This window comes from Neopsephotus bourkii, unplaced genomic scaffold, assembly GCF_033783945.1.
Source record: "Neopsephotus bourkii isolate Nb327-2 ecotype Australia unplaced genomic scaffold, CSIRO-AGI_Nbou_v1 NB_1663, whole genome shotgun sequence".
Lineage (NCBI taxonomy): Eukaryota > Metazoa > Chordata > Aves > Psittaciformes > Psittacidae > Neopsephotus > Neopsephotus bourkii.
The window spans coordinates 1492746-1502984 of record NW_026902137.1 but is presented as its reverse complement, the minus strand read 5'-3'; positions in this window follow the sequence as shown (position 1 = coordinate 1502984).

Below are 10239 nucleotides of genomic sequence, written 5' to 3'. Positions count from 1 at the left end.
CACTGTTCAGCAGCGAGTAATATACAGGAGGCTACCTCTGTTTCCAGATGCAAGAAGATGACAGGTTTGGTATGATAAAGCATGCTTCAAGTGCTCTGAAATTCATTCATTCAAGTACCAGGTGTGATGTCAGCAATTAAAACTGATGGTGTAGAGTATGAACTGCTGGAGGAAGAAAAAGAAGGATTAGTACACAAGATGTTAATCTGGATGCGGCATTTTTTCATTGCTTTGTTTTGTGTTGACCTCTAAAAAGTAACAGTTTGAATTTGGGTCCCACAAAGCTGCTATAAATGATTCCATAATCAGTGGTGAGGATTATCTTTTAAACTTGCACATATACACTGAGCTATACACAGTTGTAGTACACATCTAAATGTAGGTGGTGGTCACCTTCTGTCACAGAGCACAATGATGACAAAATGTCATTGTAAAGCAAATGCAATAGAAACAAGGACTGGGTGTTGTTGTTCATTAGTTTCCAGAGCTGGGCTTTGGCTTCTCTACACCTGTTTCTCAGCTGAACATCTGCTATTCTGAAATACAGGGTTGTAATTCTGCTGTTGGACTTGGATCAGGAATTCATAGAATAATTTAGTTGGAATGACTACCTGGAAATCTCTGGTTCTTCCCTGTTCTCATACCAGGGCCAATTATATCAGGTTGGAGATCAGCTCGCCCGTGTGAGTTTTGGTTGTCTCTGGAGACCGAGATCACAAACCTCCTTAGGCTTGTCTCCCAATATTTGACCACATTCTAGATGAAAATATTTTTCTGTCCATTTAACTGGAGCTTCCTATGCTTCAGCCTATGTTCATTGCTTTTCATTTTATTCCTCTGAGAAGTATCTACTTCCTTCTTCATTACAGGCTTGCATTAGGTAGTCATAGGCAGCAATAAATTCCCATTTACTTTTCTCTAGGTTGTATAAACCCAAGTTTAGTCTCTGTGCTTCAGTTCCCTCATCATCTTGGTCCTCTGCACTCAAATGGATGCTTTCAGGTATGTCGGTGTCATTATTATACTGGGGAGTGAAAACGGTGCAGGTGTTGTTAAAGTACCAAACAAGGTAATCTGCTTTTGTTGGTACAGCTCTGGATAAAGTTTGGCTGCTTCGCTGTGTAGGCAGGCAAGGACCTTACATGTTACAGTCTCTGGAGGAAAGACTGCCTCCACCTTTCCATCTCTGAACAGTTTTGGAGGTTTCTTTTTGAGTAATAGATCCAGCAGCATCTCCCTTAGTTGACTCATTGATACTTGTGTCAAGAAGTTGGCCCTGATGGTCTCCATAAATCTCCTGCGTTGCTTGTGCACAAACCTGCTTCACTTCCAGCAGATGCCAGAGGGGTAGAGTTTAAACTCCAGATTTTGCATTGGGCTCTCCAGGCACAGTTTTACACGCAGAATCTCTCACTAGAAACACTTTCTGAAACTCAGGAGCTGCTGCCCCTGAGCCGAACATTTACTAGGCTTCCTAAGAGCTCCAACAACAATAAACCCTCCAGTCTTTCCAAGGAAAATTGTGTGTATGTTTATATATATATATATATATATATATATACACACAGATTTTTCTACCCATTAAACATATGAATTCTGCAAGCGATCTGTAATGAGGATAAAGAGAAAGAAAGAATGTCCTGATCTGCTATCCTGACTTGTCTATGAATCTTGATGGAAGTGTCCAGACACTAGCAGCATGACCAGGTCTGAAACAGTTCATCTTCATTGCAAAGGTAAGGATGCTAGAGCATCACTGTGAGGAGGAACTGTCGAGTGACTGCTTTTGCAGAGCATGGTCATTGATCAGACTCTCAAAAGTCTGATTTACTGCTGAAAATATAGTAGTTTCAGCAAAATAACAGTGTGGGAATTTGTGTGAAACATGGTTTGAGGTGATAAAATACAAAATTTATATTTGGAATATATCCTGCTAGGTCTTCTGTCTTATTGGTTGAAGAGGATGATCAAACACAGATACTAATAAAACCATTGGCAGAATTTCTGTTCCTTCCACTGTCTGCAGTGTAGTTGTGGTTTAGTGCTGACTGCAGCAGAAACACTGTGCCCAGTGCCTGTTGACAGTCTGGTTTGGGAATTGGCAGTGTTAACACGAGGGGGTTAGATATTTTTGTTCAGCTGCTTCTGTGCACTGTAGCTATTTAAGTACAGCTAAGCAGGCTCTTCCTAAACAGGGGTCATCAAATATATATTGTTATCTCATATCCTTATTCCCTGTTAATTTTTCTACAGGTGTCTGATTCCTATTGAAGGTGGCTAAGAAGGCCACCAGCATCCTGGCCTGTATCAGCAATAGTGTGGCCAGGAGGACCAGGGCAGTGATTGTCCCCCTGCACCCAGCACTGGTGGGGGCCATAGTTTGAACCCTGTGTTCAGTTCTGGTTCCCTCACTACAAGAGAGACACTGAGGTGCTGGAGCGGGGCCTGGAGCACTAGTGTGATGGGAAATGGCTGAGGGACCTTGGGGGGGTTTAGTCTGGAGAAGAGAAGGCTCAAGGGGGACCTCATTGATATCTACAACTGCTTGACAGGAGGATGGAATGAGATGGGGGTTGATCTCTTCTCCCAGCCAGCAAGGGACAGGATAAGGGAAAACAACCTCAAGTTGCACGAGAGGAGGTTTAGATTTGGCATTAGGAAAAGTTTCTTCACCAAAAGGGTTGTCGAGCATTGGAACAGGCTGCCCAGGGAAGCAGCAGAACCACCACCCCTGCAGCTATTGAGAAGATGTGTAGATGTGGCACTGAGGGGCGTGGTTTAGTGGTGGTCTTGGCTGTGCTGGGCAAACTAAGTGATTTTGTGAAATCACTTAGCCTTATTGCTTTTTATTGGCAAGAGCTGTCACTGAGAGGTTTGCTGCATTATTTACAACTTATTTTTTAGCTGTTTTCTCTTTTTTTTTTTTTTTGTCTTTAATCTACGTGCAATTAATTCACTATTCAGCCTAGCCTGTGGTTTAGCATCTTGATTCCCTGAGCAAGAACTGTCAGTCCTACTGTGATTATCTTACAGTGGTTTCAGCAGGAGCTGATGAATGAAGAACAATAGCACTGAAGAGAGCCCAACACTGAAACCCCCTCCTGTTTCAGCTCATGGCATTCCACATCTGTCATGGTGAGTCATAGGACAGTGACAGTCTACAGCTTTTCTCACTTTCATGACTTTGCACAGATGTCATGTAGAGTGATATGTGAGCCACAGGCTCTCTGGATCTGAAACGCAGGATCCCAGAGAGCGGCAGATGGGTTATTGCACTGTATTGTGAATACAGAGATGGGATGAGAGTGTGAAGTGGGAAAAAATGCAAGTTTCAGTCTCAAATTTGTGAAACTCAGGTCTGGTGTATGGGTGATGCGCTTAACAGTAGCCTTGCATGTGTTTTCTGTGAAAGGTTCTGTGAGGAGGCTGCTCCACTGCAATGTTCATCGGGCTCATGTCAACCTGGCTGAGAAAATGCAGTCTTAGAGCAGCCCGCCTTGCTTCCAGTTCATTAGCCTCTTCTTCCAGTCTGGTTTGCAGGCTCATTTTGAAAGCCAAAAATATAAGTGAGATTTCTGACTGTGCATGAATGAGGTCCAGTTTGGGAAAGTGTGTACTGGATGTCAGAGGAATGTGGACAGGTAATGTGCCCTTTTTCACAAAATAGAAAGACTCAGATTTACAGCTCTGCTTCTGGCCTATTGCTCCCGAAATACTGGCAACCACTGGCGGAGAACTGGGAAATGCCTACATTCACTCTAGTTTATAGCTGGTCCTCAAATTTAGCCATTCCTAGCTACTAACTTTATCAGGGATTTTAATTAGATCAGGGTTAAAACCCCTATTAATAAAGTAGTGGTAAACTAGACCTGGTTACCACACTGGGAAAAGTTCTTGTTTAATGCTGTGTCCAATTTCAGTTTGATTTTTAACATCTTCAGTAGTTTCCACTGGCCTTTAGTGTGGTTGGGCTGTCCTAGGACGGTGATGAGTCTTCGAGCTCTGCCCCTGCAAAATGATTGAACTTCGTGGTAAAATGAAATTAGTGACTAGTCTGTAGACAGCTTTCTGATATGGTCAAAAAGCGTAACCATGTATTTCCTCAAATGTCTTTCAGATTAATTTTCTGTTAATGTTACCAGTGAAAATACTGTTCTTTTGTATATGGCAACTCTTGACTCCGTTTTTCCTTTGTTGAGTCAGAAGTGATAGAAAAGTACAGGCTGTACATTTTTCTCCATTTATCTGAAGCAGATGCACTAGTCTCCATGATTTTTAAAAAGCAACTGATTTGCTTTGCAGTCCTGCTAGGCCCTCTTGTGTGGTTTTTTTGGCATGGATAGATGTTCTGTGAAGTGGAGATTGATGGAGGCCTACAGATAGCCCTAGGAAATAAGGATCCCTATGAGCCAAGAACGAAGGATGGGTAAATTATTCCAGTGGTGACTCTGTTTCGTGACTGAGCTTGTTCTCATAGCAGTGGTTCTTGAAGGCGATACGAACTTTCTCAGAAGCCAGTTGTGGTTTTTAGCCTTTGGGGCTGTTTTGTTAAGATAAATGTAGTAAATGTACACTGTGAAGCCCCAGTGGTTTTTACAGTAGCATTGTTCGCCACTGGGCAGCTTTGCACAGCTATCAGAAGCATCGGTTACAATTGAGCAAGTTTTTCCTCTTTAAAAATCACTAAACTTTGTGCTTGTGATTTACATGTCAACTTAGGAAAGCAAAAACAAGCAAAGACTGCAAGGAGAGAAAGCAAGTCATTCTCTTGAACTGGATGGGGACTGACATCCCTTCTGCTTGTCTAATTCCCTGAAATGTTGTAGCAGAGAAATTAAACTCTCAGGATATTTAGTAAGTCTATAGCAAAGTTTTTGCTTCTTGTTCCATCTATAGAGTCCAGAGACAGTTTTCAGCAAGCCCGTCACTTTCCTGTAGCACTCTGGTTTTGGTATCATCAACTGGGAAGTCATTTCCATAATGGAATATTAAATGGGCCACATTCATAGGCATGTGCTCCTTTTCCCTGATGGAACAGCAACATGTTAGAAGTAAACTGAACAGCATCTTAATTGCAATATTGCAAGCACCTTAAATGTTAGTAATCAGCCCGACACCCAGATTGTTTGGGTTTGGGCTTTTTTTTGTGCCAGTGCTTATTGTAGGTATCTGTTTTGCATTACTAACTTGGTTTCTACTCAGAACAAATGTTTGGTGGTCCTGGTTTTCCTCCCCTCCAAAACTTGATTCCTGTATGTATTTTATTAGCAACTGGACACTTTTATAACACTGCCAAAACTGACTCATTTTGACACTGAAAACTTTTGCCTGCAAGATTGTCTGTTCTGCCAACAAGATGCTGGTTTGTAGGTAAGGATTGGCATCTCTGACTAAACCCTTCCATCTAGAAGAAAGCTGTCCTGATGGAGGGATGTTGAACATGTTGAAGAGAATAAAGGAAGTAACCCATCTGGTATGCTCGTTTAGTGCTTGAAATATTTGCTTCCCAAATGGAGAAGTTATCAGGAATTGAATCACAGCTTTATAGTAAGGAGGTATTTTAAATACTAAAACCTACTAGCTTCAAGTGATCTGGATCTGTGAGGTATTTCTGAGGCCTTTTCAGAGTGAGGGACCCCTGGCTGTTGAATTACTTTAAATGCATCTGCTCCCATGTCCTTTCTAGAAGACTTAAAGAATTGCTATCTTTCACCAAGAGGTAGAAGACCATCAGCCTTTAATGAATTTGTTAGGGTTTTGTTTGGGTCTTTTTTTAATGCCACTTGTTTGTTACAGAACACAAGGAAGAGTGAGGCTGTGTAATTCTGATGGTCAATTTATAGCTATTACTGTTGTAAGTTGTATCGTACTGTCATTTACCTACTGGAGGCAGCTGTGCAGAGTGAAGGGAAGCCCATATGAGATCACAAATGACATTTCAGTTGAGGAAACTGCCAAAAATAACAAGGGTACCTCCAGAACACTGTTCTTAGCTAAATCCACCTGGTATGGTGGTAGAGAGAGAGCAATGAAGATGGCTATTCAAGTATATTAAAGTCAATAGAAGATTTCCACTGATTCAAAGGGGCCTGTACTGGTTCACCAGGGAGGGTATACTTTTGTCTTTTCCTGCCTTTACATGTATTAAATGAATGCCACATGTGAACTGTGTTATGATAATTTTGCAGCTGCTTAAGGACTCCTCTATTGCAGGCCAGGATTTCATCTGAAAGGATTTCCTGGGTAGAAATACGTGTGCATATGCCATGCAGCAACTGTAGTATATTTTCATTTCACTGCAGGAATGCCTAAAGCCTCCCTTTTCTTCTGGGAGAGGGACTTAGTGATGTGTTGGCCATCTGCATCTCATCTGAGAGGCTTGCCAGTAAAATAGTCAAATTGCCTCAGAAAGTAATCTGCAGGCACCACAAATTTAAGGAGAGCATTTGGAGAGTGAGTGATTGCTCTTAGAATCATAGTATCATAGAACGGTTTCAGCTGGAAAGGAACTTCTGCTCATCCAGTTCCAACCCCTGCCATGGGCAGGGACTCCTCACAGTAGACCGTGTTGACCAAGGCTCTGTCCAACCTGGCCTTGAGCACTGCCAGGGATGGGGCAGCCACAGCTTCTCTGGGCACCCTGTGCCAGTGCCTCAGCACCCTCACAGTAAAGAACTTCTTCCCTATATCTAACCTGAACTTCCCTTGTTTCAGTTCAAACCCATCACCCCTTGTCCTATCACTGCACTCCCTGATGAAGAGTCCCTCTCCAGCATCCTTGTAGCCCCTTCATAGACTGGAAGCTGCTCTGAGGTCTCCATGCAGCTTCTCTTCTCCAGGTTGAACAGCCCCAATGTCCTCAGCCTGTCTCCATACAAGAGGTGTTCCAGCCCCTGATCATCCTCATGACCCTCTGCTGGACTTGCTCCAACAGTTCCATGTCCTTATCTTGAGGACATCAGAATTGCACCCAGTGCTGCAAGGAGGGTCTCACAAGAGCAGGGCAGAGGGGCAGGATCACCTCCTTCAACCTGCTGGTCATGCTCCTTTTGATGCAGCCCTGGATACGATTGGTCTGATATGGGCAGTGTTTGCTTTCCTTCTGGGGTCTCCCAGTTTCAGTAATTAGTGTGGAAAACTAAGAGGTGTTTAGAACTAGTTTGGCATAGTCATTAACATCTTAATTCTACCATATGTTTTATGCATCAGGATAAACTTAGATTTTATGGTCACTGCATGTGACAATAAGCAATCAAGTCAGGACTTTGGACGGGAAAATACAGTATCTGTTTTAAATTCACACAAGATAGGCCAACAGTTGGAAAAGCTAATAGGGATTTATTTGTGCTAAATTCTACCAGGCTATAATTAGGTTGAAAATCCCATTATTCTCTAGGAAATAATGACTCTGTCACAGAGCATTACTGGGTCTGTCTCTAAGCTTGAATTCCAGTAAGTTTTCAGTGGAGACATTTTGGTATGTGACAACTGAAAATTAAACACTTCATCTTTGTTATGTTTCTGTTTTATTACATGTGTGCTGATGACATTTCAAATAGATCCCTTAGGGAACTCTCACGCTTACAAGCAACTCCTCATATAAATATCTGTTCAAGCTAAATATAGGAAGGAAGTATTAGGTGTACATGTTTTACCGATTTCTGTGTCCTATCAATACAACATGATCTTTATCCAGGAAATTGAAATCACTAAGGCTAATAACAATTTCAGAGTACTTGGTTATATATATATTCTTTGGTGCAATAGATGAATGTCAAAGAAAGCATAACCTCTTTCTAATGAATTCTAGTTACAAAAAAGGCTTATTAAGAAGTCAAATTTGTGGAAATGCACTATGCATAAATGCTGTACTGAAAAGTATGTTCATATGTGTTAAAAACCACATCCCTTATTCTCATATGAAAGGGTCTGTCTTTTTCCTTCATTGCATACATGCATCACCCTGTACTTTGTTGGTTCAGCTTCTGCGTCTCTAGCTCCTTGGTGTGGCTCTTGGCACTTTCCATTTCTTTAGCTGACAGCTGCAAGCTGTGACTGACATCTTCATGGATGATCCGGATGATGGGATGGAGCGTACCTTTAGCAAGTCTGCATGCAATACAGAACTTGAAGGAGTGGCTGATACGCTGCCATACAGAGGGACCACGACAGCCTGGAGAAATAGTCTGACAGGAACCTCATGCAGTTCAACAACGAGAAGGGCAAAGTTCTGCATCAGGGGAGGAACAATTCCATCCAGGAATATCTGTTTGGGCCACCGAGCTGCAAAGTGGCTTTGCAGAAAAGGGCCTGGGTGTTCTGGTGAACACCAAGGTGAACATGAGCCAACAATGTTTTCTTGCAGCAAAGAAAGCGAATGGTGTCCTGAGCTATGTTAGGCTCTGTTGCTGGCAGGTCAAGGTGCTCCTTCCCCTCTGTTCAGCACTGGTAAGGCCACGCTTGGAGTACAGTGTCCAGGTTGCCGAGGGTGGTTGTGGAGCACCCTCCTTGGTGATATTCAAAAGCCATATGGATGTGGTCCTGGGCAACCAGCTTTAGGTCACCCTGCTTTTGTGACAATGGCATTTTTCTAGCTGATCAAGGGAAGCCAGTAAATGTGGTGGGTTTGGATTTTAGCAAACCTTTTTATACTGTAACAGTATCCTTCTGGATAAAATGTCCAGCATGCAGCTAGACAAGTCCATAATACGTTGGGTGACCAATTGCCTTACAGGTCCCACTCAGAGTTACAGTAAATGGAGTCCCATCAGGCTGGCAGCCACTCACCTATAGGGTTCCCCAGGGCTCAATTTTAGTGCCAGTGTTCTTTAATTTTTCTATAAATGATCTGGGTACAGGAATTGACTGTACAGTAAGTAAGTTTGCCCATTATACTAAACTAGGAGGAGCTGTGGACTCCCAAGAGGGTATAGAGAGGCCTCACAGACAGACCTGGTCAGGCTAGAGAGCTGGGCAACCACTGACTGTATGACATTTAATGAGAGCAAGTGCCTGATTCTGTACCTGGGACAAGGCAATCCTGGTTATACATTCACACTGGTGGATAAGAGGCTGGAAAGCAGCCCTGTGGAAAGAGCTCTGGCAATTCAGGTTGATCACAAATTGAGTACAAGTCAACAGTATACCCTGGCAAGCCCAAAGGGACAGTTGTGTCCTGAGGTGTATCAAGCACAGCAAGCTGGTAAGGGCAGTGATTGTCCCTCTCTACAGTGCAGTGGTGTGGGCCCCACCTCGAGTCCTGTGTGCAGTTCTGGGCACCTCAATAGAAGGAAGGCATCAGACCATTAGAGTGTGTCCAGAGGAGGGTGACCAAGGTGGTGAAAGGTATTGAAGGCAAGGCTTAAGAGGAGCAGCTGAGGTCACTTGACTTGGAGAAAGAAAGCTGAGGGGCGCCCTTTCTCGCAGGAAGGAGATGCAGATCTCTCTCTGGTGACCAGTGACAGGAAACGGCATGAAGCTGTGCCAGGGGAAGTTCTGGTTGGACATAAGGGAAAGGTTGTTCACTGGGAGGGTGGGTCAGTCCCTGGAACAGGCAGTGGTCACAGCACCAAGCCTGTCAGAGCTCAAGAAGCGTCTGCACAATGCTCTTTGTCATATGGTTTAGTTTTAGCTGATCCTGTGAGGAGCAGGGACTTGGACTCACTGATCCTTATGGGTCCCTTCTAACTTGAAATATTCTGTGAAGAAATATTTCTGTCAAGATCTGATTTCTGTTCTGAGCTCTGAGCTTTGGATTGGTTGTTAGAAGAAACAAGAGTTCATATGGCTTGAGGCCCTTCAGAGTGTCATCTCCGTCATCTTTGCCTGCCTGGAAGATTTCTGTAGCCCTCAGCTGTGCTTAGAAATAAATTAGTAAAGAAATTGCCTCTCAATTAGACCTGCACAGAGCATTAGAAAATTCCTATGGATACAACTGGGGAAGTCATGAGGCACAGATGCGTTCAGGGTTCAAATATACCAGTATATTATACACCTTGGAGATACTGGTTAGTGGTAGAAGTAAAACCCTGGAGGTGGATGTAAGGATGCTCAGTGGAAGATGACTAAAAAATTGTGTTATTGTTTTGGGTCTGTCTTTTCAGGTAGAACAACCTATATAAATTCTCATCCTGATTGCCTGAAAAGGGAATTAACCCTGAAACCTGCTGGTGCTATGCTGTCCTTGTGGTAGCCTTAACCCAATGGAAAAAACCTCAACATTATCAGTTTAATTTTAAG